The sequence below is a fragment of the Bombina bombina genome, chromosome 4 (assembly GCF_027579735.1).
Source record: "Bombina bombina isolate aBomBom1 chromosome 4, aBomBom1.pri, whole genome shotgun sequence".
In the NCBI taxonomy this organism is placed as follows: domain Eukaryota; kingdom Metazoa; phylum Chordata; class Amphibia; order Anura; family Bombinatoridae; genus Bombina; species Bombina bombina.
Window position 1 is genome coordinate 2,222,245 of NC_069502.1, and position 24,214 is coordinate 2,246,458.

Here is a 24,214-nt window from a genome sequence, read left to right on the forward strand (position 1 = left end):
ACTATAGGGACTGAAGCATTTACGTCTGGCAATTGTCCAAGCAGGATAGACAAAGGGAATACCCAGGACGTCAGAGACGCCCCAGGTATAGAAAACCGGCTAACCTAACCACAGTGGATTGCTCACGAGCGAGCTCAGAGGAGAAAAAACCCACCAATATATCCATTAAAAACCTGCTACTAACACTGGAGTTATAACACGGTCAAAAAACGGGGGAGGCTGAGTTCACACCCAAGAAGGCGTGGCCACAAGGAGCAAACCACCAAAAAAAAAAACATCTGCGGACCCAAATATAGTGGTAAACCTAAGTGACAGGACCCTCAAAGTAATTGAGGTTAGGGTTCTGAACAAAGGACTAACTTTCATACCCACATGTGGTACTGATGATTTTGCCCTCTATATAGACCTCCAGAAGTTCCAGAGACAATAAAAACTTAAAGAGTTCTTTGGAAATACAAAAACAACAGACCAACAAGTATTCAAGAAGTAATCAACATTTGACCCCTCCAGCAATAACCCTAGTATCTGTACATACCAGTGTTTAACCATGACAAAATGAAAAGGAACATACAAAAAAATAGAGGTACAGGATACAACAACCTATCCAAAACAGAACGACAGGTGGGGAAATCTCTTGCTAAGGACCAGAACATTATAATATGTGAGGCTGAAAAGGGTGGGGACATTATGATCCTGAATTATAACGACTACGGAGATGAGGCATTATCACAACTGGAAGATACCTCGGTCTATCGAAAATTATCAATGGACCCCATGGGAACATTTAAGAGAACCATTGATATATACCTGGAAAAAAGACATCAAGAGGGACAAATCACAACACAAGAAATGGAATATTTAAAGACACTTTCTCCTAGGTTGCCAGCTTTCTACACGGCCCCTAAAATACATAAATCCCTGGAACATTCGCCAAGGAGGCCAATAGTGTCGGCCATACAATCCCTGCTACAACCTTTATCCTGCTTTGTAGACACTCACCTACAGCCGTTAGTTAGGAGAATGGAATCCTATTTATTGGATTCTAATATGCTGCTAAACACCTTAAAACAGTATGAAAATATACAAGAGGTGGACATTCTAGTGACTATGGACGTGAAAAGTCTTTATACTGTAATACCCCACCAATTAGGATTAAGGGCAATCAACAATCAATTGCTGAGATATCCGTACGTGGGGCCATCAGTAGATGTACTACTTACACTACTAGAATGCTGCTTAACTTGCAATTACTTTAAATTTGAAAAGAATATCTATCTTCAGCTTACACGAACAGTGATGGGGTCCAACATGGCCCCATCTTATGCCAACCTCTTTATGGCAGAATTTGAAAGCAGGGATACACAACTCTTCCAGGATTTCAGGATTATTCTATTTAAATGGTATATAGATGATCTCATACTTATTTGGAGAGGCACCGAACAGGAGCTGCTACAGTGGTACCAGGAACTGAATCTAGCATGCCCAGCCTTAAAATTCAAAATTAACTACAGCAAGAACACCATAGACTTTCTGGACCTTCATCTGTATAAGAAGGAGGGCAGAATACAGTCAACACTTTTTAGAAAGACCACTGACCGCAATTCAATTCTTCATTACACCAGCTGTCACCCCCCAGCCCTCAAAAGGTCCATACCAATCTCATAACTAAAATGAGTTGCTAGAAACAACACTGAACACTCTAACACTTTAAAGCAATTGAATGAGATGCAGGACAGATATGAGGAGAGGGGATACCCCATGAAGGAATTGAAAAATAATAAGGAACAGCATTTAGAGCAGCAAACTAAAGAACAAAGAGAACCAACGGAGTCACAGCTTACTTTTGTCACTACTTATACTCATGATAAACAGGGGATTTCCAGAAATCTACAGAAGAATTGGCAGATTATTGCCTCTGACAGCAATCTACCACTATTGAATATGCTGGTTCCTAGAGTGGGGTTCAAAAGGGCCAGGACCCTTAGGGACAGTTTGGTACACACGGACCTGTACACATGGACCTGGTCCACTTTCACCAAAAAAACAACATGGTTACATGGAAAACCCGGATGCTATTGGTGTATTGGATGCACAACTTGCAATGGACTGACCACAGGCTCCTATTTTTCCTATCCTCACAAGGGAAAGAAATATCTTCACAAATATAGACTCACGTGTACCACCACACATGTAGTCTATTTGCTCCACTGCAATTGTGGTCTTTACTATGTTGGGAGGACCACAGATGACCTCCACACAAGAATGGCCAACCATAGATCCACAATTAAGATGGCCATAGACAGAGGTCATATGGACCAACTGATGGTGCAACACTTTCTGCAACAGGGACACACAGTCAAGGATCTGCGATACACTCTAATCAATCATGTCCCTCCACTTAGGAGAGGAGGGGATAGGGGAAAATCCTCCTACAATGGGAGGCTAGGTGGGCTTATGAATTGGGCACCTTGGTCCCTAAAGGACTCAATACCCAGTTGGACTGGCATTGTTTTTTGTAGCACGTTTTTCCTATAGTTAATTTTTTTCCATAGTCAATTTCTTTTTTTACTGATTTTTTCTTATACTTTTCCCATTTTTTAGTCTTATTTGCAGAATAATTGTTACATTCTTGTATCTATTCCTATTTTTAGTTTTTGTTACAGGCTTTGTTACATTTTTGGTTACAATCTTTTAAGTGTAATCAGCCAATAACTTTTTGGGGACAATTTTTTATTGTGCAGTCTGGTTTGGTGAAGACCAATTTTTTTGAATTTTCTTGAATTTTTTTGAATTTATTTGTATTTGAGACACGGTGGTAGTGTTGGCATCTTATTCTCCCCCTCCTGCTCCTATCAGTACCTATCCCCATTTCCATCTCTCTCCTTTTCTTCCTTTGAAGTCCACTGCATTTGCCTGTTCTCCCCCCTATCTCTCAGAGTGGCAGTTATCTATTGCCCCCCTGGACCAACCTCCCAATTCCTTGGCAACTTTTCTGCCTGGCTTCCTTACTTTCTCTCTACAAATACACCTGCTCTAAACCTAGGGGACTTCAACATCCCCATCGACAACACATCTGCCCCTGCAGCCTCTAAACTTCTCTCACTCACAAACTCCTTTTGCCTCTCACAATCCACCCTATTCCCTACCCACTGTGATGGACACTCGATTGATCTGGTATTCTCCTATCTCTGCTCTCTCTCTGATGTTGCCTGTCACCCATTTACCATCTCAGACCACTATCTGCTCACCTTTAATCCTAATATAGATGCTAAACCTACTTCCCCCTCTTGCCCCCCCACCAGCAGAAATCTGCACACTGCGGACCCTCCCCAACTCTCCAATCTTATTTAAATATGCCTCCCCCACACTATCCTGCTCTGACCTTGCTATTCTATATACTTCCTGTGCAGCTGTTGCTGGTCCATGGTGATCCTGTCAAGATTGCTGACACGTAGCAGGAACCACACAGAACCATAAAGTGGCCTTAAATTCCCGCAGCAGCTCAGTGGAATTTATAACATGACAGGCTTTTAATCATTTTATATCCAGTAAGTGCATATATGTTACCGCTTATTGGGTGTTTAAATAAAACTACACTAGAGTCGGAGTTTGTGCTCTTGTTATTTTTTTGCACAGCCTGACCTTGCTATAACCCATTATAATAATACTCTCTCCACTACACTTGACACTCTCGCTCCGCACCAACTTTACAAAGCCCCACGTCGTCAGCTCCAGCCCTGGCACTCCCAACAAACACGCCACCTACAAAAATGCTGCTGCATTGCTGAACGTGCCTGGAGGAAATCTCTCTCTGAACCTGATTTCATGCACTATAAATAATTTTTTTACTCTTACTCCTCTGCCCTTCACTTAGCTAAGCAAATCTACTTCTCTTCTTTTATATCCACTCACTCTTCAAACCCTAAAAGACTCTCTCCTATACCCACCTGCACCACCCCCCTCATCTGCATTCAGTGCTCAAAACCTTGCTGACTATTTTTTCAATAAAACACTTGCCATCCAAAGAAACATCCCAACACAAACCTGCAATCTCTCAACTTCGCTCCCAGTCACCCCCTCTGCCACTCTATGCACCCTCCTCCCAACCACTGAGAGTGAAGTGGCATCCCTTTTGTCTTCCTCACACCTCACTTCCTACCCACTTGACCCTATTCCTTCAAATCTAATTCCTCCTCTGTCTCCCACCCTCACTCCAGCTCTAACTCACATATTCATCCTATCCCTTTCTACCGGCTCATTTCCTGCCTCTTTTAAACATGCAAAGGTCACCCCCATCCTCAAAAACCCTCCCTTGACCCTAACTCCCCTGCAAATTATTGCCCCATATCACTGCTCCTGCTAGCTTTAAAATTCCTTGAAAAACTAGTTTTCAATCGCCTAACCTACTTCCTGACCTCCAAATCATTGCTCGACCCCCTGCAATCTGGCTTCCGTCCCTAACACTCAACTGAGGCTGCCCTCACCAAGGTTAATAATGATCTCCTTTCTGCTAAAAACAAAGGCTACTACTCTATAGTGATGTCCCGAACTGTTCGCCCGCGAACGGTTCACAGCGAACATAGCTTGTTCGCATTCGCGTTTGTGGGCGAACACATGGCGATGTTAGATTCGCCCCTATGTGTCATCATTGTGGAAACTTTGACCCTTTATATCACAGCCGACTGACACATTAGAGCCAATCAACATCAGACACTCCCTCACAGACACTCCCAGCTACTCGGAATCCGCCATTTTAGACTCATAACGACCTTGCTTTTTTAATGAGAGGACGTGTTGTGTTTTTGCTCCTGACATTAATAGGAAAAACATAGCTAGGCTAGTGTATTTACAGTCCAGAAGGACTCCACTCATCTCTGCTGCAAGCACAGCACCCCAAAAAGCCCTTTTTAGGGCTATATTTCGTGCCGGTTTTTTTTTTTGTCGTTTTTTTTTTATTAGCATTTGCCTGGCTTTCAGCTGTGTGGTTAAGGCTCACAGCATATGCTGTGACTACTGCCACCACTGATATCTCCCTAACAACATTAGTTTAAATTTAACTAACCCAAAAATATAATTATTTTTCTAGTGTAATTTTTTTTCATTTTCTATCAGGCCAGTGTCACACAGCATATACTCTGGTTCATTGCTCTGTGCCAGCCAGCAGACACCAGTGTTAATATCCGTTTATAACATTATTTTAAATTAAAAAAAAATATATATATATTTTGCTAGTGTAATCTAATTACATTTACTATCATGCCTGTGTCTGTCAGGCTCACTCAGCATTAATATACCTCTTTTTTTTCAGTCTTTTGGTTAATTGGTCTGTGCCAGGCAGCCACCCAGCACTCATATCTATTTTTCTTTCACCTTAATTTTAATATATAAAAAAAAAAAAGTTTAAATTTGTTTGCTAGTGTAATCTAATATAATTTTCTATCCGGCCTGTGTGTTTTGCTGACATAGAGAGCCTACTGTGTTTACTTGCTGCCCTCCCTAGTCTATGAGCCACGACTCATATGTGTTTAACCTTTTTTTAATTTCCCCCCCAAAAAAATAATTTCAATCATTTTTCTAGTGTAATCTAATAGTATTTTCTATGAGGCGTGTGTGTATCTGACAGACAGAGCCTACTGTTTTTAATAGCTGCCCTTCTAAGGCTATAAGCCAAGACTCATATGTATGTGCTTAACCTTTTTCTTAAAATTTCCCAAAAAAAGTCTTTAAATCATTATGCTAGTGTAATCTAATTGTATTTTCTATCAGGCCTGTGTCTAACTGTCTATCTGACTTACACAGCATACTGTTGTTATAATTGCTGCCCTACGTAGCAGCCAGCCAGTGCGACCACTCATAGAGTCATATGTGCATTGCACTTCTTAACATAATTTTAATATTAAAATCTAAAATTTTAAAATATTTTGCTAGTGTAATGTAACTTAATTTTCTATCAGTCCTGTGTTTTTGTCACTTACACAGCATTCTGTGTTAAATTGCTGCCCTACCTACCATCCACGACTCATATCTGCCAGCCTGTGTGCCAGGCCCAACTAGCCAATTAGTGGCACCAATCACAATTCTTGTAACAGTAATAAAAAAAAAAATCATAATTTTTTTGACTGCAAATATTCAGTCTCCTAGTGCCATTGAATTTCATTTACCTCCTGCCTGCCACTGCCAGCCTTTTGTGCCAGGCTGTCTAGCCAACTATTTACACCAATCATAATTGTTGTCACAGTCAGACAGTATAGTTATTAATTTAAATATAATTTTTTTTTAGTGTTGATCTTAATCCTCAGTTTGATCGTGCCTTTGAATTGCACTTTTCTACAGCCTTCCAAGCCTGTGTGCCAGGCCTACTTAAAAAATATTTACACCAATCATATTTGTTGTGACAGTATTCTAATAATTAAAAATTAAAATTTTTGGTAATAGTTGCTGTGATTTGAATCCTCAGTTTGCTGGTGCCATTGAATAGCACTTTCCTCCTGCCTTGCAGCCTGCTGTGAGCCAGGCCCACCTAGCCAATTGTTGTCAGCAATCATATTTCTGTTAACAGTATTGCAAAAATTGTCAATCATCACTGTTAAGACTGTCAGTAATCAGTCTCCTAGTGTCCTTGAATTGCATCTACCTCCTGCCTGCCATCCTTTTGTGCCAGGCCGTCTTGCCAACTATTTACACCAATCCTAATTTTTTGTCACAGTATAGTTACTAATTAAAATTAAAAAAAATCTTGATTGTTGATGATCTTAATCCTCAGTTTGCTCGTGCCTTTGAATTGCACTTTTCTACAGCCTTCCAAGCCTGTGTGCCAGGCCTACTTAAAAAATATTTACACCAATCATATTTGTTGTGACAGTATTCTAATAATTAAAAATTAAAATTTTTGGTAATAGTTGCTGTGATTTGAATCCTCAGTTTGCTGGTGCCATTGAATAGCACTTTCCTCCTGCCTTGCAGCCTGCTGTGAGCCAGGCCCACCTAGCCAATTGTTGTCAGCAATCATATTTCTGTTAACAGTATTGCAAAAATTGTCAATCATCACTGTTTAGACTGTCAGTAATCAGTCTCCTAGTTTCCTTGAATTGCATCTACCTCCTGCCTGCCATCCTTTTGTGCCAGGCCGTCTTGCCAACTATTTACACCAATCCTAATTTTTTGTCACAGTATAGTTACTAATTACAATTAAAAAAATCTTTATTGTTGATGATCTTAATCCTCAGTTTGCTCGTGCCTTTGAATTGCACTTTTCTACAGCCTTCCAAGCCTGTGTGCCAGGCCTACTTAAAAAATATTTACACCAATCATTTTTGTTGTGACAGTATTCTAATAATTAAAAATTAAAATTTTTGGTAATAGTTGCTGTGATTTGAATCCTCAGTTTGCTGGTGCCATCGAATAGCACTTTCCTCCTGCCTTGCAGCCTGCTGCGAGCCAGGCCCACCTAGCCAATTGTTGTCAGCAATCATATTTCTGTTAACAGTATTGCAAAAATTGTCAATCATCACTGTTTAGACCGTCAGTAATCAGTCTCCTAGTGTCCTTGAATTGCATCTACCTCCTGCCTGCCATCCTTTTGTGCCAGGCCGTTTTTCAAACTATTTTCACCAATCCTAATTTTTTGTCACAGTATAGTTACTAATTACAATTAAAAAAATCTTTATTGTTGATGATCTTAATCCTCAGTTTGCTCGTGCCCTAGAATAGCACTTTTCTACAGCCTTCCAAGCCTGTGTGCCAGGCCTACTTAAAAAATATTTACACCAATCATATTTGTTGTGACAGTTATCTAATAATTAAAAATTAAAATTTTTGGTAATAGTTGCTGTGATTTGAATCCTCAGTTTGCTGGTGCCATTGAATAGCACTTTCCTCCTGCCTTGCAGCCTGCTGTGAGCCAGGCCCACCTAGCCAATTGTTGTCAGCAATCATATTTCTGTTAACAGTATTGCAAAAATTGTCAATCATCACTGTTTAGACTTTCAGTAATCAGTCTCCTAGTGTCCTGGAATTGCATCTACCTCTGCCTGCCATCCTTTTGTGCCAGGCCGTCTTGCCAACTATTTACACCAATCCTAATTTTTTGTCACAGTATAGTTACTAATTACAATTAAAAAAATCTTGATTGTTGATGATCTTAATCCTCAGTTTGCTCGTGCCTTTGAATTGCACTTTTCTAAAGCCTTCCAAGCCTGTGTGCCAGGCCTACTTAAAAAATATTTACACCAATCATATTTGTTGTGACAGTATTCTAATAATTAAAAATTAAAATTTTTGGTAATAGTTGCTGTGATTTGAATCCTCAGTTTGCTGGTGCCATTGAATAGCACTTTCCTCCTGCCTTGCAGCCTGCTGTGAGCCAGGCCCACCTAGCCAATTGTTGTCAGCAATCATATTTCTGTTAACAGTATTGCAAAAATTGTCAATCATCACTGTTTAGACTGTCAGTAATCAGTCTCCTAGTGTCCTTGAATTGCATCTACCTCCTGCCTGCCATCCTTTTGTGCCAGGCCGTCTTGCCAACTATTTACACCAATCCTAATTTTTTGTCACAGTATAGTTACTAATTACAATTAAAAAAATCTTGATTGTTGATGATCTTAATCCTCAGTTTGCTTGTGCCTTTGAATTGCACTTTTCTACAGCCTTCCAAGCCTGTGTGCCAGGCCTACTTAAAAAATATTTACACCAATCATATTTGTTGTGACAGTATTCTAATAATTAAAAATTAAAATTTTTGGTAATAGTTGCTGTGATTTGAATCCTCAGTTTGCTGGTGCCATTGAATAGCACTTTCCTCCTGCCTTGCAGCCTGCTGTGAGCCAGGCCCACCTAGCCAATTGTTGTCAGCAATCATATTTCTGTTAACAGTATTGCAAAAATTGTCAATCATCACTGTTTTGACTGTCAGTAATCAGTCTCCTAGTTTCCTTGAATTGCATCTACCTCCTGCCTGCCATCCTTTTGTGCCAGGCCGTCTTGCCAACTATTTACACCAATCCTAATTTTTTGTCACAGTATAGTTACTAATTACAATTAAAAAAATCTTTATTGTTGATGATCTTAATCCTCAGTTTGCTCGTGCCTTTGAATTGCACTTTTCTACAGCCTTCCAAGCCTGTGTGCCAGGCCTACTTAAAAAATATTTACACCAATCATATTTGTTGTGACAGTATTCTAATAATTAAAAATTAAAATTTTTGGTAATAGTTGCTGTGATTTGAATCCTCAGTTTGCTGGTGCCATTGAATAGCACTTTCCTCCTGCCTTGCAGCCTGCTGTGAGCCAGGCCCACCTAGCCAATTGTTGTCAGCAATCATATTTCTGTTAACAGTATTGCAAAAATTGTCAATCATCACTGTTTAGACTGTCAGTAATCAGTCTCCTAGTGTCCTTGAATTGCATCTACCTCCTGCCTGCCATCCTTTTGTGCCAGGCCGTTTTTCAAACTATTTTAACCAATCCTAATTTTTTGTCACAGTATAGTTACTAATTACAATTAAAAAAATCTTTATTGTTGATGATCTTAATCCTCAGTTTGCTCGTGCCCTAGAATAGCACTTTTCTACAGCCTTCCAAGCCTGTGTGCCAGGCCTACTTAAAAAATATATACACCAATCATATTTGTTGTGACAGTATTCTAATAATTAAAAATTAATATTTTTGGTAATAGTTGCTGTGATTTGAATCCTCATTTTGCTGGTGCCATTGAATAGCACTTTCCTCCTGCCTTGCAGCCTGCTGTGAGCCAGGCCCACCTAGCCAATTGTTGTCAGCAATCATATTTCTGTTAACAGTATTGCAAAAATTGTCAATCATCACTGTTTAGACTGTCAGTAATCAGTCTCCTAGTGTCCTTGAATTGCATCTACCTCCTGCCTGCCATCCTTTTGTGCCAGGCCGTCTTGCCAACTATTTACACCAATCCTAATTATTTGTCACAGTATAGTTACTAATTAAAATTAAAAAAAATCTTTATTGTTGATGATCTTAATCCTCAGTTTGCTTGTGCCCTAGAATTGCACTTTTCTACAGCCTTCCAAGCCTGTGTGCCAGGCCTACTTAAAAAATATTTACACCAATCATATTTGTTGTGACAGTATTCTAATAATTAAAAATTAAAATTTTTGGTAATAGTTGCTGTGATTTGAATCCTCAGTTTGCTGGTGCCATTGAATAGCACTTTCCTCCTGCCTTGCAGCCTGCTGTGAGCCAGGCCCACCTAGCCAATTGTTGTCAGCAATCATATTTCTTTTAACAGTATTGCAAAAATTGTCAATCATCACTGTTTTGACTGTCATTAATCAGTCTCCTAGTGTCCATGAATTGCATCTACCTCCTGCCTGCCATCCTTTTGTGCCAGGCCGTCTTGCCAACTATTTACACCAATCCTAATTGTTGTCACAGTATAGTTACTAATTAAAATTAAAAAAATCTTGATTGTTGATCTTAATCCTCATTTTGCTTGTGCCATTGAATTGCACTTTTCTACTGCCTGCCAGCCTGTGTGCCAGGCCCAACTATCCAATTAGTGCCAGCAATCATATTTCTTTTAACAGTATTGCAAAATTTGTCAATCAACACTGTTTTGACTGTCAATCTGCAGTCTACTATTGCCCTTGAATTGCATTTTCCTCCTGCCTGCCTGCCTGTGTGCCAGTCCCAACTAGCCAATTAGTGCCACCACTCATATTTATTGTAACAGGATTGGAATTTTGGTTAATCATAACTGTTTTGACTGTGATTCTTCAGTCTCCTAGTGCCATTGAATTGCAGTTTCCTTTCTCCCAGCGTGTGTGCCAGACAGGCCCATTTGCCAAATAGTGCCAAACAATCATATTTGTTGCCACAGTACTAGTAATATTTCAAAAAAATTAACAATTTGTTATTTTTAAAACATCTGTCTTTTTTGTTGTTGTCAGTCTCACAGCGTATACTGTGCCCACTTTCACAGTGCCACCACTCAATTGGTGTAATAGTATTGTTAGTGTCCATTTAAAAAAAAATGACAGGCAGAGGCAAGCCACCCCGCAGGTTCCATGGTCGTGGTCGTGGTGCTGTGATTCCTTTAGACCCTACAAATATGCACATTGTTCAGACGCCGGGTGCCAGGGGGGATGCAAAAACTTCTGAGGAGGACCTAGTTGAATGGCTAACACAGGAAACCCAATCTTCTTCAGCTTCCGCTGCTAGTCCTCCTAAACTTGACGCACCATCTAAGTCCAGCTGTGCTTTGGGCAGGTCTCAAGTGACCAGTGCCACTCCGCCGCCTGTCGCCACCACCAACACTAGCACCACAGCCGCTTCACTTGATCTGTCACAGGAGTTATTGACACATCATTTGGAAGAAATGAGTGATGCACAACCATCATTGAAAGAGGATGTAGATAATAGTGATCAGTCTCAGTCAGGCAGCATTACCGACATGGAGGTACGGTGTGATGATAATGATGATGATGATGTTGTACCCACTGCTGCTTCCTTTCTTGATGTTTCAGATACAAGTGAAGCGGTTGATGATGATGTGTCGGTGGATGTCACGTGGGTGCCTGCTAGAAGAGAAGAAGAAGAGGGGGAAAGTTCAGATGGGGAGACAGAGAGGAGGAGGAGGAGGAGACGATTTGGAAGCACGGGGAGGTCGTCTCAAGGAGCTAGTGGCACAGTCAGACAGCATGCATCGTCACCAGGGGTAAGCCAGACAGCCCGCCGAGGTTGCTACCACCAGAATGCCGTCATCGCAGAGCTCAGCAGTGTGGCATTTTTTTTGTGTGTCTGCCTCTGACAACAGCGATGCCATTTGCAACCTGTGCCAAAAAAAACTGAGTCGTGGGAAGTCCAACAACCACCAAGGTACAACTGCTTTGCGAAGGCACATGGTCTCCCATCACAAAGGCCGATGGGAAGAACACATGAGTAGAAGCAGGACACAAAGTGAAAGCCGCCCTCCTCCTCCTGCTCCAGCATCTTCAGCCACGTCAACCAGTGCTGTCCTCCTTGCCCCCTCTCAACCATCCTCCACTCAGTCTCTCTTACGTAGCAGTTCCTGGTCATCTGCCCACAGTCAGGTGTCTGTCAAGGACATGTTTGAGCGTAAGAAGCCAATTTCTCAAAGTCACCCCCTTGCCCGGCGTCTGACAGCTGGCTTGTCTGAACTCTTAGCCCGCCAGCTTTTACCATACAAGCTGGTGGAGTCTGATGCTTTCAAAAAATTTGTATCTATTGGGACACCGCAGTGGAAGGTACCTGGCAGAAATTTCTTTTCACAAAAGGCAATCCCAAACCTGTACTCTGTTGTGAGAAAGGAAGTTATGGCATGTCTGGCACACAGCGTTGGGGCAAGGGTCCATATGACCACGGATAGCTGGTCTGCAAAGCATGGTCAGGGCAGGTATATCACCTACACTGCGCATTGGGTAAACCTGCTGACTTCTGACAAGCATGGAATGCGTGGCTCTGCAGAAGAGTTGGTGACACCGCCACGACTTGCAGGCAGGCCTGCTGCTACCTCCTCTACTCCTCCTACTCCATCCTCTTCCATAACCTCTTCCTCGGCTGAGTCCTCTTCAACTTCTGCGTCTTGCTCCACATCTATGGCACCCCCCCAGCTCCCCAGGTACTATGCTACATCCCGGGTACGGCAGTGTCACGCCGTCTTGGGGTTGACTTGCCTGAAAGCGGAGAGTCACACCGCACCAGCACTCCTGACCGCCCTGAACGCACAGGTGGATCAGTGGCTGACTCCGCACCAACTGGAGATTGGCAAGGTTTGTTTCTGACAATGGAAGTAATTTGGTGGCGGCATTGAAATTGGGCAAGTTGACACATGTGCCGTGCATGGCACATGTGTGTAATCTAATTGTACAACGATTTGTCCATAAGTATTCAGGCTTACAGGACATCCTGAAGCAGGCCAGGAAGGTGTGTGGCCATTTCAGGCGTTCCTACACGGCCATGGCGCACTTGTCTGATATCCAGCTTCGAAACAACCTGCCAGTGAGGCGCTTGATTTGCGACAGCCCGACACGGTGGAATTCAACACTCCTAATGTTTGACCGCCTGCTCCAACAAGAAAAAGCTGTTAATGAGTATTTGTATGACCGGGGTGCTAGGACAGCCTCTGGGGAGCTGGGGATATTTTTGCCAAATTACTGGACGCTCATGCGCAATGCCTGTAGGCTCATGCGTCCTTTTGAGGAGGTGACAAACCTTGTCAGTCGCACCGAAGGCACCATCAGCGACATCATACCATTTGTTTTCGTGCCCTGCGAAGAGTGCTGGATCAGGCAGTAGATGAGCGTGAAGAGGAAGCGGGAGAGTTGTGGTGTCCATCACCCCTGCAAACAGCCGAATCAGCATTGCTTGCTGGACCTGCGGCAACGCAGGAAGAGGATTGTGAGGAAGAGGAGTCAGAGGAGGAATGTGGCTTTGGGGAGGATGAGGAGGAGGAAGACCGAGCACAACAGTCATCCCAGGGTGCTCGTTGTTGTCACCTCTCTGGTACCCGTGGTGTTGTACGTGGCTGGGGGGAAGAAGATACCATCAGTGAGATCAGTGAGGAGGAGGAACGCGACATGATTAGCTCAGCATCCAACCTTGTTCAAATGGGTTCTTTCATGCTGTCGTGCCTGTTGAGGGACCCTCGTATAAAAAAGCTGAAGGAGAACGACCTGTACTGGGTGTCCACGCTCCTCGACCCCCGGTATAAGCATAAAGTGCCTGAAATGTTACCAAATTCCCGCAAGTCGGAAAGGATGGAGCATTTTCATAATAAATTAAAAACTATGCTTTACACAGCGTATAAGGGTGATGTCACAGCACCACGGGAATGTAACAGGGGAAGAGATGAAATTAATCCTCCTCCTCCCACGACCACGGCGGCAAGGACCGGGCGCTTTCCTGACGTCTTGTTGATGGAGGACATGCGTACCTTTTTAACTCCCATGCACCATCAGAGCCTTTCGGGATCCAGCCTTAGAGAAAGACTCAACCGACAGGTAGCAGACTACCTAGCTTTAACTGCGGATCTCGACACTCTCAGGAGCGATGGACCCCTTGACTACTGGGTGTGCAGGCTGGACTTGTGGCCTGAGCTATCCCAATTTGCAATGGAACTTCTAGCCTGCCCCGCTTCAAGTGTCCTGTCCGAAAGGACTTTTAGTGCAGCAGGAGGTTTTGTCACTGAGAAGAGAAGTCGCCTAGGTCAAAAAAGCCTTGACTATCTCACTTTTATAAAAATGAATGAGGGCTGGATCCCGAAGGGACTGACATTGGGCGATACATTTGAATAAAAAACTACTGATGATGATATGAGCTGGCTTGGGCTACAACTGGTACACAGGCTGGCCTTTTTTTTTTGGTTATGAAGACGGAGGACTTGCTTGACTTATCTGCCAACAACTAGTGTTCAAGCCACAAGCTTTTAGGGCACTTTATAAATGTTTTACAAACATCGATTTTTCTGGCCGCTGCTACAGCAGTTGCTACAACAATACCCCAATTTTTCAGTCATTTGTACATTCCTAATTTTTTTGGCCTCTGCTGCATCTCTGTGGGTACAAAACTCAAATAAAAAAAATAAGGCACATAACACTAGTGATTAAACTGTTACGAATTGTACAACTTTACACACCACACATATCCGGTGGACCATTCAATTAATCGCAAAATGCAACAAATTTGAAAGAGTAGGACCGACCAAGCATCTTTATCCATCTCTTGGTTGCTCTAAATTATCTCAGTGTTCCATCTATGCCATACCTGTACTCTATTGTGCAAAAGGGTGGCATATGTTGTGTTTCATGCTGTTGTGCCTGTTGCGGGTCGTGGCCCATGATATAAAAAGGCTGAAGGAGAATGACCTGTAGTAATGGGTGCCCCATCCAGTTTTTAGAAAATTTTTCCTGGTTCCTCTCAATTATCTTTGGGTTTCTAAAATGGATGCCATACCTGTACTCGCTTGTGCAAAAGGATGGCATATGTGGTGGTGTTTCCTGCAGTTGTTTCTGTTGAGGGTGCTGGACCCTCTTATAAAAAAGCTGAAGGAGAACGACCTGGAGTGGGAGTCCAAGCATGGTTTTTGGGGCTATTTCACTTTTACAAACAATTATCTGTGGGTTTCACAAATCAATGCCGCACCAGTACTCTATTGTTCCAAAGTATGCCATATGTTCTCTTTCCTGCTGGTATTTTGTTTGAGGGTCCTGGACACTCTTATAAAAAGGCCTAAGGTGAAAGAGGTGTACTGGGTGTCCACTCATTTTTATTTTCTATTTCTCATTTGACCAAAATTATCTCTGGTTTTGTAAAATCAATGCCGTACCTGTACTCTATTGTTCAAAAGGATGCCATACGTCCTCTTTCCTGCTGGTGTTTTTTTTTAATTGTCCAGGACCCTCTTATAAAAAGGCCTAAGGAGAAAGAGGTGTACTGGTTGTCCACTCATTTTTATTTTTCTATTTAACAATTGACCAAAATGATCTCTGGGTTTGTAAAATCAATGCCGTACCTGTACTCTATTGTTCAAAAGGATGCCATACGTCCTCTTTCCTGCTGGTGTTTTTTTTGAGGGTCCAGGACCCTCTTATAAAAAGGCCTAAGGAGAAAGAGGTGTACTGGGTGTCCATCGAATAATTTTTTTGATTCTAATTTCGATTTACAAAAAATTATCTATGGGTTTCTAAAATAAATGCCTTTCCTGTACTCTATTGTTCAAAAGTATGCCATATGTCCTCTTTCCTGCTGGTGTTTTTTTTGAGGGTCCAGGACCCTCTTATAAAAATGCCTAAGGAGAAAGAGGTGTACTGGCTGTCCATTGAATCATTTTTTTGATTCAAATTTCCATTTAAAAAAAAATTTCTATGGGTTTCTAAAATCAATGCCTTTCCTGTACTCTATTGTTCAAAAGTATGCCATATGTCCTCTTTCCTGCTGGTTTTTTGTTTGAGGGTCCTGGACCCTCTTATAAAAAGGCCTTATGGATAAAGAATTGTACTGGGTGTCCATCCAATAATTTTTTTTAATTAAAATTCACGGTTGCAAAAAATTATCCCCGGGTTTCTAAAATCAATGCCTTTCCTATAATCTTTTTTTCACAAAGGATGCCATATGTCCTCTTTCCTACTGCTGGTTTTTTTGAGTGTCCTGGAGCCTCTGCTAAAAAGGCCTAAGGATAAAGAAGTGTAATGGGTGTCTATTCAATGTTTTTTTAGATTTCCCGGTTGTAACAAATTTTTTCTGTCTTTCAAAAATCAATGCCTTTCCTGTAATCTATTTTTCAAAAGGATGCCATATGTCCTCTTTCATGCTGTTCTTTCTGTTGAGGCTCCGGGACACTCTTATAAAAAGGACTAAGGATAAAGAAGTGTACTGGGTGTCCAATCAATGTTTTTTTTCTATTTCCCGGGTCATATAACTGATCTCTGTGTTTCTAAAATCAATGCCTTTCCTGTAATCTAATTTTCAAAAGTATGCCATATGTCCTCTTTCCTGCTGGTGTTTTTTTTTGAGGTTCCATGACCCTCTTATAAAAAGGCCTAAGGAGAAAGAGGTGTACTGGGTGTCCATCGAATCATTTGTTTGATTCAAATTTACATTTGCAAAAAATTATCTATGGGTTTCTAAAATCAATGCCTTTCCTGTACTCTTACTCTATTGTTCAAAAGTATGCCATATGTCCCCTTTCCTGCTGGTGTTTTGTTTGAGGGTCCTGGACCCTCTTATAAAAAGGCCTAGGGAGAAAGAATTGTACTGGGTGTCCATCCAATCATTTTTTTAATTCAAATTCACGGTTGCAACAAATTATCCCTGGGTTTCTAAAATCAATGCCTTTCCTATAATCATTTTTTCACAAAGGATGACATATGTCCTCTTTCCTACTGCTGGTTTTGTTGAGTGTCCTGGAGCCAATGCTTAAAAGGCCGAAGGATAAAGAAGTGTACTGGGTGTCTATTCAATGTTTTTTTAGATTTCCCGTTTGTAACAAATTTTTTCTGTCTTTCTAAAATCAATGCCTTTCCTGTAATCTATTTTTCAAAAGGATGCCATATGTCCTCTTTCATGCTGTTCTTTCTGTTGAGGCTCCGGGACACTCTTCTAAAAAGGCCTAAGGATAAAGAAGTGTACTGGGTGTATAATCTATGTTTTTTTAGATTTCACGGTTGCAACTAATGATCTCTGTGTTTCTAAAATCAATGCCTTTCCTGTAATCTAATTTTCTAAAGGATGCCATATGTCCTCTTTCCTACTGCTGGTTTTGTTGAGTGTCCTGGAGCCTCAGCTAAAAAGGCCGAAGGATAAAGAAGTGTACTGGGTGTCTATTCAATGTTTTTTTAGATTTCCCGTTTGTAACAAATTTTTTCTGTCTTTCTAAAATCAATGCCTTTCCTGTAATCTATTTTTCAAAAGGATGCCATATGTCCTCTTTCATGCTGTTCTTTCTGTTGAGGCTCCGGGACACTCTTCTAAAAAGGCCTAAGGATAAAGAAGTGTACTGGGTGTATAATCTATGTTTTTTTAGATTTCACGGTTGAAACTAATGATCTCTGTGTTTCTAAAATCAATGCCTTTCCTGTAATCTAATTTTCTAAAGGATGCCATATGTCCTCTTTCATGCTGCTGGTTTTGTGGAGGGTCCTGGAGCCTCTGCTAAAAAGGCCTAAGGATAAATAAGTGTACTTGGTGTATAATCGAAGTTTTTTGCGATTTCACGGTTGCAACTAATGATCTCTGTGTTTCTAAAATCAATGCCTTTGCTGTAATCTAATTTTCTAAAGGATGCCATATGTCCTCTTTCATGCTGCTGGTTTTGTGGAGGGTCCTGGAGCCTCTGCTAAAAAGGCCTAAGGATAAATAAGTGTACTTGGTGTATAATCAAAGTTTTTTGCGATTTCACGGTTGCAACTAATGATCTCTGTGTTTCTAAAATCAATGCCTTTCCTGTAATCTAATTTTCTAAAGGATGCCATATGTCCTCTTTCATGCTGCTGGTTTTGTGGAGGGTCCTGGAGCCTCTGCTAAAAAGGCCTAAGGATAAATAAGTGTACTTGGTGTATAATCAAAGTTTTTTGCGATTTCACGGTTGCAACTAATGATCTCTGTGTTTCTAAAATCAATGCCTTTCCTGTAATCTAATTTTCTAAAGGATGCCATATGTCCTCTTTCATGCTGCTGGTTTTGTGGAGGGTCCTGGAGCCTCTGCTAAAAAGGCCTAAGGATAAATAAGTGTACTTGGTGTATAATCGAAGTTTTTTGCGATTTCACGGTTGCAACTAATGATCTCTGTGTTTCTAAAATCAATGCCTTTCCTGTAATCTAATTTTCTAAAGGATGCCATATGTCCTCTTTCATGCTGCTGGTTTTGTGGAGGGTCCTGGAGCCTCTGCTAAAAAGGCCTAAGGATAAATAAGTGTACTTGGTGTATAATCGAACTTTTTTGCGATTTCACGGTTGCAACTAATGATCTCTGTGTTTCTAAAATCAATGCCTTTCCTGTAATCTAATTTTCTAAAGGATGCCATATGTCCTCTTTCATGCTGCTGGTTTTGTGGAGGGTCCTGGAGCCTCTGCGAAAAAGGCCTAAGGATAAATAAGTGTACTTGGTGTATAATCCAATTTTTTAGAGATTGCACGGTTGCAACTAATGATCTCTGTGTTTCTAAAATCAATGCCTTTCCAGAAATCTATTTTTCTAAAGGATGCCATATGTCCTCTTTACTGCTGCTGGTTTTGTTGAGGGTCCTGGAGCCTCTGCTACTAAGGCCTAAGGATAAATAAGTGTCCTGGTTGTCTAATCCATTTTTTTTTAGATTTCCCGGTTGCAAATAATGATCTGTGGGTTTCTAAAATCAATGCCTTTCCTGTAATCTATTAGTCACAAGGATGCCATATGTCCTCTTTCATGCTGTTGTTTCTGTTGAGGCTACGGGAGACTCTTCTAAAAAGGCCTAAGGATAAAGAAGTGTACTGGGTGTATAATCTATGTTTTTTTAGATTTCACGTTTGCAAAAAATTATCCACGGGTTTCTAAAATAAATGCCTTTCCAGTAATCTATTATTCACAAGGATGCCATATGTACTTTTTGATGCTGTTGTTTCGGTTGAGGCTCCGGGAGCCTCTTATTAAAAAGGCCTAATGAAAAATAAGTGTACTGGGTGTCTAATCAATGTTTTTTTCTATTTACCGGTTGCAACTAATGATCTCTGTGTTTCTGAAATCAATGCCTTTCCTATAATCATTTTTTCAAAAGGATGCCATATGTCCTCTTTCCTGCTGCTGGTTTTGTCGACGGTCCTGGAGCCTCTGCTGCGCATAATAAAGAAAAAAAAAATAATTTAACTTGACTTAATAACTGAAGCATGACTTCAGGAGTCAGGTGTGGTCGTAGGTAGTGGTTGTTGTTAGCAGATTATTTTTATTGCAAATTGCAATTGCCACAGCGTGCATAAAATGTGCGTCAATAGTCCAAATTTTTTTTTTTTTTTTCATTCAGGATTAGTTTGGGGTACGGCGCAATATTGGAAAGGCAAAAAACAGGTCTCCGTACCCGTTGATATAAGGGGTGACTACTAGTGCTTTTACCAGGCTCCTCTTGGATAGCCCTAGAAAGTGTGAGTATGAATCCCAAAAAGAAAATTAAATTAAGGTTGAAAAATTACTCCTAAGTAAATTGTAAGACCTGGAGCTCCTCAAACACACGTCCTACCGCAACAGGTATAGGCTCCGCCCACCCAAATATTACCTTTTTAATGCCAATTGATATTGCCACAGCTGGAACAACAGTAACTAACATGTGCGTCACCACAGTCTCCGAAGCTATTGTCGGATGTATACAAAAACAACAATAAAGAATTCCTTTTGGGGCGCAAAGAGATGGCTACCGGAACACTCCAGGAACTTCACAAGAGTGGCTGTCTTGTGTTTCTGGTGATGTTGTAGACATCTGGGTAGTGTACAGGGAGGGCAAAAATCGTCTCCATCTCTGTGCACCACAGGACAGGACGTCCTTGTCATCCATAAGCACATGAAATTGCTGGCATTTTCGTTGCTTCAAGAAGTTCAGTTTTTGTGGTGATAGATAGTACAGAATTAAATAAACTTTGCTTTCCTACCATACTCAAGACAATCTTGTAGTTCAAGCTTCGGACTTGCTGTGGGAAACAGTGGGCTGTCCATAGCAGGAAGATGATTTAGACAGAAGTAACGGGCTCTGATTGCAGGTGACACATGTTTATCGTCAATCATCAAAGGGGTTGCGTGCAGAATATGGCTGATGGCCCCTTATTCACATGTTTGTCCAGAGCAACAACATTTGCAAACAGCCAGAAAAGAGGTCGGTTCTCACCAGCCTTAAGTTGAGCTTCAATTACCAAATGCTGATATTCAAAAAATAGACAAACAGTGCCTTAAAAAACACATTTGCAATATGGATTCACCAGAGCAAGGTCATTGCAAGTATTTCCCACAATAACAAAATTAAAATGACACAACTCTGCAATCTTCCCCTTCACATTATTATTGTCACACTCCATTGTACTCCTATGCCCACCTCCCTGCTCTTGTTTTTGTTGAGGGTCCTGGAGCCTCTGCTAAAAAGGCCTATGGATAAATAAGTGTACTGGGTGTCTAATCAATGTTTTTTTCTATTTCACGGGTCATATAAATGATCTGTGGGATTCTAAAATCAATGCCTTTCCTGTAATCTATTATTCAAAAGGATGACATATGTCCTCTTTCATGCTGTTGTTTCTGTTGAGGCTCCGGGACCCTCGTATTAAAAAGGACTAAGGATAAAGAAGTGTACTGGGTGTCCAATCATTTTTTTTTTCTATTTCACTGGTCATATAAATGATCTCTGTGTTTCTAAAATCAATGCCTTTCCTGTAATCTAATTTACAAAAGTATGCCATATGTCCTCTTTCCTGCTGCTGGTTTTGTTGAGGGTCCTGGAGCCTATGCTTAAAAGGCCTAAGGATAAAGAAGTGTACTGGGTGTCTAATCTATGTTTTTTTAGATTTCACGGTTGCAAAATTTTTTCCACGGGTTTCTAAAATCAATGCCTTTCCTGTAATCTATTATTCACAAGGATGCCATATGTACTTTTTAATGCTGTTGTTTCTGTTGAGGCTCCGGGAGCCTCTTAATCTTATTAAAAAGGCCTAATGAAAAATAAGTGTACTGGGTGTCTAATCAATGTTTTTTTCTATTTACCGGTTGCAACTAATGATCTCTGTGTTTCTGAAATCAATGCCTTTCCTATAATCATTTTTTCAAAAGGATGCCATATGTCCTCTTTCCTGCTGCTGGTTTTGACGAGGGTCCTGGAGCCTCTGCTGAGCATAATTTTTTTTTTTTTTTATTTAACTTGACTTAATAACTGAAGCATGACTTCAGGAGTCAGGTGTGGTCGTAGCAGGTAGTGGTTGTTGTTAGCAGATTATTTTTATTGCAAATTGCAATTGCCACAGCGTGCATAAAATGTGCGTCACTAGTCCAAATTTTAAGTTTTTTTTTTCATTCAGGATTAGTTTGTGGACCGGCGCAATATTGGAAAGGCAAAAAACAGGTCTCCGTACCCGTTGATATAAGGGGTGACTACTACTGCTTTTACCAGGCTCCTCTTGGATAGCCCCAGAAAGTGTGACTATGAATCCCAAAAAGAAAATTAAATTAAGGTTGAAAACTAACTCCAAAGTAACTTGTAAGACCTGGAGCTCCTCAAACACACGTCCTACCGCAACAGCTATAGGCTCCGCCACCCACAAATCTTAACTTTTTCATGCCAATTGATATTGCCACAGCTGGAACAACAGTAAATAACATGTGCGTCACCACAGTCTCCGAAGCTGTTGTCGGATGTATACAAAAACACTGATAAAGTATTCCTTTAGGAGCGCTAAGAGATGGCTAACGGAACACTCCAGGAACTTCACAAGAGTGGCTGTATTGTGTTTCTGGTGATGTTTGAGACATCTGGGTAGTGTACAGGGAGGGCAAAAATCGTCTCCATCTCTGTGCACCACAGGATAGGACGTCCTTGTCATCCATAAGCACATGAAATTGCTGGCATTTTCGTTGCTTCAAGAAGTTCAGTTTTTGTGGTGATAGATAGTACAGAATTAAATAAACTTTGGTTTCCTACCATACTCAAGACAATCTTGTATTTCAAAATTCGTACTTGCTGTGGGAAACAGTGGCCTGTCCATACCAGGAAGATGATTTAGACAGAAGTAACGAGCTCTGCTTGCAGGTGACACATGTTTATCGTCAATCATCAAAGGGGTTGCGGGCAGAATATGGCTGATGGCCCCTTATTCACATGTTTGTCCAGAGTCACAACATTTGCAAACAGCCAGAAGAAAGGTCGTTTCTCACCAGCCTTAAGTTGAGCTTCATTTACCAAATGCTGATATTCAAAAAAATAGACAAACAGTGCCTTAAATAACACATTTGCGATATGGATTCACCAGAGCAAGGTCATTGCAAGTACTAAGTTCCCACGATAACAAAATTAAAATGCCACAACTATGCAATCTTCACCTTCAGATTATTATTGTCACACTCCATTATACTCCTCTGCCCAGCTCCCTGCTCTTGTTTTTGTTGAGGGTCCTGGAGCCTCTGCTGAAAAGGCCTATGGATAATAAAGTGTACTGGGTGTCTGTTCAATGTTTTTTTTTATTTCCCGGTTGCAAGTAATTATCTCAGTGTTTCTAAAATCAATGCCTTTACTGTAATCTTTTATTCAAAAGGATGACATATCTCCTCTTTCATGCTGTTGTTTCGGTGGAGGCTCCGGGACCCTCGTATTAAAAAGGCCTGAGCATAAATAAGTGTCAAGGGTGTGTAATCAATGTTTTTTTCTAATTTCACGGTTGCAAATAATGATCTGTGGGTTTCTAAAATCAATGCCTTTACTGTAATCTTTTATTCAAAAGGATGACATATCTCCTCTTTCATGCTGTTGTTTCGGTTGAGGCTCCGGGACCCTCGTATTAAAAAGGCCTGAGCATAAATAAGTGTCACGGGTGTGTAATCAATGTTTTTTTCTAATTTCACGGTTGCAAATAATGATCTGTGGGTTTCTAAAATCAATGCCTTTACTGTAATCTTTTATTTAAAAGGATGACATATCTCCTCTTTCATGCTGTTGTTTCGGTTGAAGCTCCGGGACCCTCGTATTAAAAAGGCCTGAGCATAAATAAGTGTCACGGGTGTGTAATCAATGTTTTTTTCTAATTTCACGGTTGCAAATAATGATCTGTGGGTTTCTAAAATCAATGCCTTTACTGTAATCTTTTATTCAAAAGGATGACATATCTCCTCTTTCATGCTGTTGTTTCGGTTGAGGCTCCGGGACCCTCGTATTAAAAAGGCCTGAGCATAAATAAGTGTCACGTGTGTGTAATCAATGTTTTTTTCTAATTTCACGGTTGCAAATAATGATCTGTGGGTTTCTAAAATCAATGCCTTTACTGTAATCTTTTATTTAAAAGGATGACATATCTCCTCTTTCATGCTGTTGTTTCGGTTGAAGCTCCGGGACCCTCGTATTAAAAAGGCCTGAGCATAAATAAGTGTCACGGGTGTGTAATCAATGTTTTTTTCTAATTTCACGGTTGCAAATAATGATCTGTGGGTTTCTAAAATCAATGCCTTTACTGTAATCTTTTATTCAAAAGGATGACATATCTCCTCTTTCATGCTGTTTTTTCGGTTGAGGCTCCGGGACCCTCGTATTAAAAAGGCCTGAGCATAAATAAGTGTCACGGGTGTGTAATCAATTTTTTTTTCTAATTTCACGGTTGCAAATAATGATCTGTGGGTTTCTAAAATCAATGCCTTTACTGTAATCTTTTATTCAAAAGGATGACATATCTCCTCTTTCATGCTGTTGTTTCGGTTGAGGCTCCGGGACCCTCGTATTAAAAAGGCCTGAGCATAAATAAGTGTCACGGGTGTGTAATCAATGTTTTTTTCTAATTTCACGGTTGCAAATAATGATCTGTGGGTTTCTAAAATCAATGCCTTTACTGTAATCTTTTATTCAAAAGGATGACATATCTCCTCTTTCATGCTGTTGTTTCGGTTGAGGCTCCGGGACCCTCGTATTAAAAAGGCCTGAGCATAAATAAGTGTCACGGCTGTCTAATCAATGTATTTTTCTAATTTCACGGTTGCAAATAATGATCTGTGGGTTTCTAAAATCAATGCCTT